Source organism: Magallana gigas, chromosome 1, assembly GCF_963853765.1.
Source record: "Magallana gigas chromosome 1, xbMagGiga1.1, whole genome shotgun sequence".
NCBI lineage: Eukaryota > Metazoa > Mollusca > Bivalvia > Ostreida > Ostreidae > Magallana > Magallana gigas.
The window spans coordinates 10,643,763-10,651,965 of NC_088853.1; the positions used below are offsets into that span (position 1 = coordinate 10,643,763).

Sequence of the window (8,203 nt, forward strand, 5' to 3'; positions counted from 1 at the left end):
ATACTTTTATGACCTATTTTGTGCAGAGCTGATCTCAGTAACTATCAAAGATATGACTGAAATTTTCAAGATAGGTAGTCTATAGTCTGAAGTTGTGCACTATTCGCATCAGCTGAGCCGACGTGACGTTCCCACACCTTCAAATACCCGCTGGCGACCTGGCCTGTTGATTTCTTAGTCAACGCTATCCGGCCACATTGTTTATAAGCAGCAGTGATTTTTTATTAATAAACTGATGAACAAATAATGTCCTCTCAACCAATTGTTAAGCCACCTACTATGCACAAAGTTTTACCAATAGTGGTGAAACTGTTAAAAATCATTGAACCCAAAGATGATGTTGAACCAATTATCAGAAGAGTAAAGGAGAAGATGCAAGTTGAGCTCAACAAAAGAGCAGTCACAAAGAAAATCGCATTAATGGGATGTCTTATGAACCCATTTACTAAAGACTTGAACTTTGTCCCAGAGTTGAGAGAACAAGCCCATAGTTATCTTCGGGAAGAATTACAAATCTGTTTTAAGGATGGGATAAAGATTAAGATGGAACCAGAGGACAATCAAAATAGAACAGATGCAGAACCTCCACTACCAACAATACCAGAACAGGCAGAACTAGAACCAAAACCCACAGCTGAAGGGGAAACGGAGCCAGAGGAACCTCAAATCAAAAAGTTGAAGTCAGCAGATACTGAAGACTGGCTATCAGATATTTTATGCATGGAGAATCCAAGCCTAATGAGGAAAAAGCTATAGAAATTGAATTTCAAAGGTATCTAGGCTGCAAAATTTTGGAGAAAGATAGGAACCTCACTGTTTTGGAATGGTGGAGATCCCATGAACAATTTTATCCATTAATCAAAAATATGGCTAGAAAATATTTGTCAGTACCAGCCTCTTCTGTATCATCAGAACGTGTATTCAGTTTGTGCGGAAATCTTGTAAACAAAAAAAGATGTAGATTGATTCCCAATAATGTAGATCTGCTTGTGTTTCTCAACAGAAAATATTAAAAAAAAAAAAAATATTAAGTATTGGTAAATTGGTAATACTGACAGTCTGACACTTTTCTAGACTTCTAGTAAATAAGGATATTGTTTGAGTTTGACAATTGTTGCAGTTTTTACTGTAAGTTCTAAAGTTTGTCAATTGTAATTTTTTTGTAGTTTTATGAAAGTTTATTCTAGTCAATAGTGGTCAGTATATACTGCATCTAGTCAAATACATGTCTCCCTTTGTACTCTTGTATGAGGAACCTGATTTATATTTATGATTTTATTGTTGACTGTTGAGCATTCATTCATATAAAAATAAATCTTATTATTTGAAATTTGATTTGTTTACCTTATTCAAAGAAACAAATAACTCATGCATTGTTCGTATGTTTAAATGTGAACATTATCTTTTGTGAGGAAAAAATGCCCCTTATATTAAGTTACTTAATAATTCCGATTATAATCGATTATGTATATCCGATTATTACCGATAATCGATTATGATTTTTGGTCCGATTGCTCATCACTAATGTAATGTATGCTGAATTCGAAGCATTGTTTTTCAAGGAAACTTACAAATAAACACTTTGTAAATAATCTAATTTTACATAATACGAACAATTTAGATATTTTTACAGTCTCATGTATTCTTACGCCAGAGTTTAATATATCAACCAAACGCTCGGCTGTCTCCGTAAATCTCCGACAAGCAGAGAGGCTCTCTTGCTTGCCTGGGATTAACGGAGACAGCCGAGCGTCTTGTTGAACGAGACTAAGAGTTCGATATCAACAGTGCTTGGATCCATACAATTTTTAGAACTGCTTTGATTACTAATACATAGTTTAAAATATATCTTTAATAATTACACAACATGATTCATATAGGGTTTCTAGAAATTCTTGTCGGAAAAGTAAAAAAAGTTCATATTATAATAAAGTGCGTAATTCAAATACAGACTAGAAACTAATTGCCATGCAAGATAAGTTGATTTTATTATAAATGATAATCGATAAAATCAACTCCCGTCAGTACTTCAGTACTTTGATTTAACTTCTTCTCCTGTCTGCAAATGTGATATATACCTTAAAAATCCTATTTTATCCTAAGGGTAAGTTCATATAAATGGAAGAGCCACTGTAACAGTCACAAACGTAAAGTTTGATAATGGCTTGTGGCATTGCATTTTAAAGCGTTCAACGTTTACGACGTTATCGTATAATCTCGTCATTTTAACCTTTCAGTACCCTGCGTGTTACAGCGTTATAACTGCAGTAGCTTACCATAACTACACGTGCAAAAAATATGTGGAATGTAAATATATGAATTTGGATAACGAATCTACTTTTCCATCAAAAGGATTAAAAAATTCACATTCAAAGAAAATATTGTTATGGCATAAAGGAATTTGCGAGATTTCACTCATGAAAAATTTACAACTGACAGCGATATTGATGACGTATTGTTTTGATTTACCATCCTACACATCAATTTTTCATCGTCTTCGACGCGACTGGTAATAGTACTCTGAAAATTTTTTTTTGGAGACAATCACTTTTTAGCATGAGCAGAGGCAATAACAACGTTTAATATACCATAGCCTTGTTTATTTTGTAATTTACTAAAATGTTTTCGAAATTGCGATTGAAGTGCGTAAAAAAGCTTTAACCAATATGTAATGAAAATTTAATTATTTGCGTTGGCACAGTATGGTTACTTTAACAGCTGCCTATATCATTGATATTTTGTATTTGCTGACTTTCCAGTAAGTCATTTTCCGAGTAAAGAAACACTGAAATGTTTGTCTTTGCGTTTCAATTATTTTTCTGGATCATAGTTTATAATACTGCGAAGTTTTATGTTAAAAGTCAGACGACTGTTATTCATATGAACTTTTCAGAAGATGCAAGGTTTTATCGAGTTCTCCCAAGATCAGACGAGTATTACATCGACTCGCTGATTTTACCTTCCGTAATTCTATGTACACTGGAATGTAACACAAGAAAGCCACTGTGTGTGGGGGTACTATATAATAGTAATTCAACGACTTGTAAACTACTGAAGTTCTACTTAACCCAGGTCAACGTATTTAGACAAGAGTATGAAGACAACTGGAAATACTACCCAATGAAACTAGGAGGTAATTACATTGCACTTTTAAGAATTTTTATATATGATGAACAATTTTGGATCATTTTAAACTAGTTAACTACATACTTCATAATAACTTTGAAAGTAAACTTTCACAGATATGTGTATTTTCAATTAAAAATCATCAAAAAGTGATGGAGCATTAACTTGGAATAGACTATAATATCTGGATAGAAAAAGAATTTATGCATATATATTCACCTATAAATTAAAATGAATTTTGTTTTTCAATATCTTAAAGACACATGCTTCGCCAATAGACTTCCATATGATGTGCAATGTAATGCAAATTAATTGGGTAATATTTTTTTTTTGAAAATGGTTTTTCATAGCATATTTAAGACGTTTTTCAAAAAAAAATATCCGATGAATGTGGTCAGTGTAAATTTGCATACTTTTAAAGGTGATATCGACAATAACACATTTATTATTTTGCATTAGTTTGAAATTGCTTTTTTAAAAATAACAGAACCTTTCTGTACATCACTATATTGTCACTGAAATATATACATTTTTTTTACTTTGGACTACGCTGATGAATTAAGACAATTAAACAAATACGGAAAGCAATTCCTAAAAACGAGGCATTTTAATTTTAAATAATTCTGAATCAAAGGACTATGTGTGCGGTTTTATGTATTTTTTGCCCCCAAAATCAAAGTTTTAGAAAAAGCTATAAAACTAAGGTGAAAGATAGTTAAAATCATATTGGAAATAAAGGTGTAAAAGGTTATAACCACAGTGACGTCATAATGTAGAAATGACGTCATGAAGATTGCATTATTTTGATAAATTGATGTTTTGTAGCAAAACATGACTGGGAAATATCGAGCGCAGGTTTGCTCAAGTACTATTTTTTAGTATAATGTGTATAACTCTCTGAAGAAAAACATATGTTAAAATCGCACTTGAGCAAACCTGCGCTCTATACTTCCGAAAGCAAAATATAGAGCAAAAATGAGAATATTTTCATTTGTTTGCAAATTTGCAGGAATTATGTCATTTAGGTGACGTCATAGATAAACAGCAAATAAGCAATGATGACTAAAATCAAGATTAAAGTTATAGGCATCCTCTTTACAATGATTTGTGAAATTTTATTTTTATACGATACTATTAAAAAAAAATACATTTTTCAACATTAATACACGTGCTCAAATTTCATGAGGGGATTCTACATTACTGTAGTAATTATATGTTAGCTCAATTTATTTATAACAATCTACATTGATTAGATGGCAGAATTTGATCCACTGAACAAATAATTAATATGTAAATTTTGTTTCGACTCAATGCTCGTAAAGAAAGTTTGGGTAAACCGTCCACATTCTTAAGTTTTGAAGTAGTTTATCATTGAAATGTTTAACATGCATTATACAAATGTTGATTGTCGTTGAGGTCAAATTTGATAATTTTAATACTGTGAGGGACGAATTATTTCCCGGCGAGAAGAGAAGGATTATATAATTAATGTTGCCTAAAAACACAGTTTGTGAAAGATACTGTTAAATACTTGCACGGAACAGTACAGTTTTGAAAATGTAGCAGTATATGTATGTTTCACGGTCTTTACGAACTTCTTTTTTCTCTTCCACAAATCAAAACTTCAGTTTATCAGGAGAGTATTTTGCTCTGGAAACCTACATTCATTAAAAAACAAAACGACCAACTAAAACGATAACCGGGCTTTAACTCATTAATGCTTAGTGATGGGGAGACGAGAGAATTCATTTCAATTTAGCATCATAATACGATATTTGTAATCATTTTCTTTTGTTTAATATCTACGAAGTCTCCGACGGAATGTGGTTTCTTTACCTGCAAAACATGCATTGGTACTTCAACAGCAAGTATAAAGTGAACTGGCGAGAAGCCAAAGTAAGTGATACGTCTATCTTTTGTATCAGTACATTTTTGCTTCATGAGAGGCATGTATGCGTCAACAAGTTTATTAATACAATTCAACTGTACTTCTGAATCTAATTTTCAAGATTTTTATTAAAACGCGTTAGAACAGTTGATATTTGCTTTGAGACGAATCTTTTCAATACTTTAAATACAGTTATATGAATGACGTTTAAATGTACGTTTGAGATATAACTAGGAACTTGTTAAGAGTTTGCATTATAGTGATCATTTTTTTAGCAAATGCATTATTCCGGCATCGGGATAAAGCAAGGATTATGAAAAGTCGTTTAAAAACCATGATGATTGATTGTGTTTCTATCTACATTGATTATATCAGGAGGAGTGTCGTCTGAGAAAGTCCTATTTAGTGGAGCTCACGGACATTGGTGAGAACGACTTTATTAGGCAAAACTTCTTTGACAAAGGTACGTTAATAATGTTTTAAAGCAAACGTGTTCACTTGCTATTTTGAATGGAGTTCATTGTGTTTAATTTAGTATTAATGTACATTTAGTAAGACACAAGGGGTTTGTGCCCCTTTCAAGATGAATGAAATCGCCCAATTGCTCGGAAATTCGGTCACACCCCACTTCAGCGATTTAGTTCCTCCAGTAAACATTCAAGCTATATGAATATATATTTGTTTTTATCCAAACTGATGACGTTTTGGTAATGATGACAATCCAACACCAGTTATTACTTACATTGTACCGTAATAGACAATATGTACATGTAACAACTTGTTGCAATGACCACCCCTTTCCACCGCTTAAATATGGCTATTAATATATTTCAAATTAAGGATTACACACGTACATGGTGAACAGCCCTTTACTTGAAAACTTTTGCTCACTGATGTTATTACATCCCATATAACATTCTTATCAATTGTGAATGTATATGCTGACACATTAAACATGCATCGGTTAATCTTTTTTTGTGAAAAGTCTTGATATTGCTTGCTCCCATTGTCTGCGCTGTTTCGGAGAAGGCAACTTTTAAACCTTAGATATGCATGACGTCAGTCAATCATATTATTAACCGGGTTTTCCAACAGAAAAATCAGGTTATTAAAATGGTGAAAATGGCGGGCGGGCGGCTGCCAAAAGCGTACCCTCATTGTACGGATATCTCCTCCTACAGTTTTCAAGAAAGGAAGTTGTTCTTTTGCAGATCAATTGTACATATATCAGAGTTGTGCATATTGCTAGGATTTTGATTTCCAATAATTTATGAAAAAATACCAGCTTTTGAACTTCATTTTTGGGCAAAATAGTGCATATAGGGTACCCTCATTCTACAGTTCTCAAGATAGTAAATTGTTCTTTTGCAGATAGATTGTACATATATCAGAGGTGTGCATATTGGTAGGATTTTTATTTCCGATATTAAATATATGAAAAAATACCAGCTTTTGAACTTAGTCATGTCTTTGGCAAAATATTGCATATAGGGTACTCCATTTCACTGGATACGGGTTGACATGGATAATGGATACAGTTCACATAAAAGATCAAAGTACTGAAGTACTGACGGGAGATGATTTTATCGATTAATATTAATTTTAAAATCAATGATAATAATTATGTTATTTTGCATGGCAAGTAGTTTCTAATCTGTATTTGAATTACGCACATTTTTATGATATGAATTCTCGAACTTTTCCGACAAGAATTTCGAGACCCCATATGAATCATGTTATGTAATAACGCTCGGTTGTCTTCGTTAATCTCCGACTACCAAGAGAGACTCTCTGTTCGTCTGAGATTTACGGATACAGCCAAGCGTCTGGTTGAACGAAACTAAATTGAACTTTGGCGTAGGAATACATACGACTACAAAAATATCTAAATTATTCATACTATTTAAAATCTGACTATTTTCAAGGTATTTATAAATACGATTTTTTTTGAAAATTAATGGTTCAGCATACAGTATACTGAATTTATCTGTTATTTTCAAGATCTAGGTCTTGTCAGCGGTGATGAGTTGTGCTTAGGCCCAAACACTCTTTCACTTTCTGTTTGCCAGAGTAACTGTATAAGCGATTTGATTAAAATCAACTCCCAAAAAACCCGGTTTACTGTCACATTGACAGCTTTTCACTTGTTCTCAAAGATAAATTAAAGCTGACATGAATTCATAAACAGATTTGGTCGCCATATTAGTTTGGATCGCTCCTCTACTGCCACTGGGGTATATATACCGGTTGAGAAAGTTACGGTCGGTTGCTTTCCGATCGAGGCATTCACGTTGCACGGACTTCTAAATGCATGAACTACACATTGTAGTCAAATGTAGTAATAAAGAAACAACAATCAATGAAATACAAAATATATTGATTCTTTGAAAGGATGTCCAAGGTATCCGTATTATTTTGCACAGACAGTGCTGTCTTACTTCGCATGCACATCGAACACGTGTGTCGTTCATACAGAGTGCATAACGTCTGCATCTTCTTGAAAACCCCGGCGAAACTACATCCAACACAGTAGCTAAATGATAGTAAATCCAAGAAAGTAACAACGTTTGCATCCGTTCCTACAGAAACTCCCCGTTTATGAAATCCATACCATAATTGACATTGCTCGATCTGCCACAGTGTGTGGTTCGCGCATGTGCGATGTTATAACATACACACGAAAAAGGTCTACAACTAGAGACGAGCTCGTTGCAAGCAACGATTAGGTCTTCCGTCGTAGCTGCGTCATACTTGTGACGTAATACAAAAATTGATACCTGACCATGGTGCAATATTAGATGTATAAACACTGTGTAAAAGAAACAAAGTACATGTATACTATATAAGCAAATACAGATCTTTAAAAGTTATCTGAAGTTTGATTCGCCGCATGTTGTTTTTTTGCATGTGCATTTTATTTTGAGAAACTTATCTAATCATCATAATTGACTCAATATACACAGAATATGGACGACGATTATAATCACACAGTGGGTATGACCGGTATGAACGTAAAAAGACCAAACATTTTACTCGCATTTTTTATCAAAAGCAAGGGCCAATGAATCTTTTAGAATGTATGCGGAGATCCTGGAAATTTTACAGGGGGTTCTGAAGAATAATTTTGTTTTTTTGAGGGGGGGGGGGGGGGGGAGAGGGGGCATGCACGGATAAGAAAAAATTTCCTGG

At 33.4% G+C, this 8,203-nt stretch overlaps 1 pseudogene; it reads left to right on the plus strand.

Moving 5' to 3' along the window:
- The first annotated feature begins 246 nt into the window (after positions 1 to 246).
- Positions 247 to 1,013, plus strand: LOC136275556 (uncharacterized; annotated as a pseudogene).
- Positions 1,014 to 8,203: the final 7,190 nt, after the last annotated feature.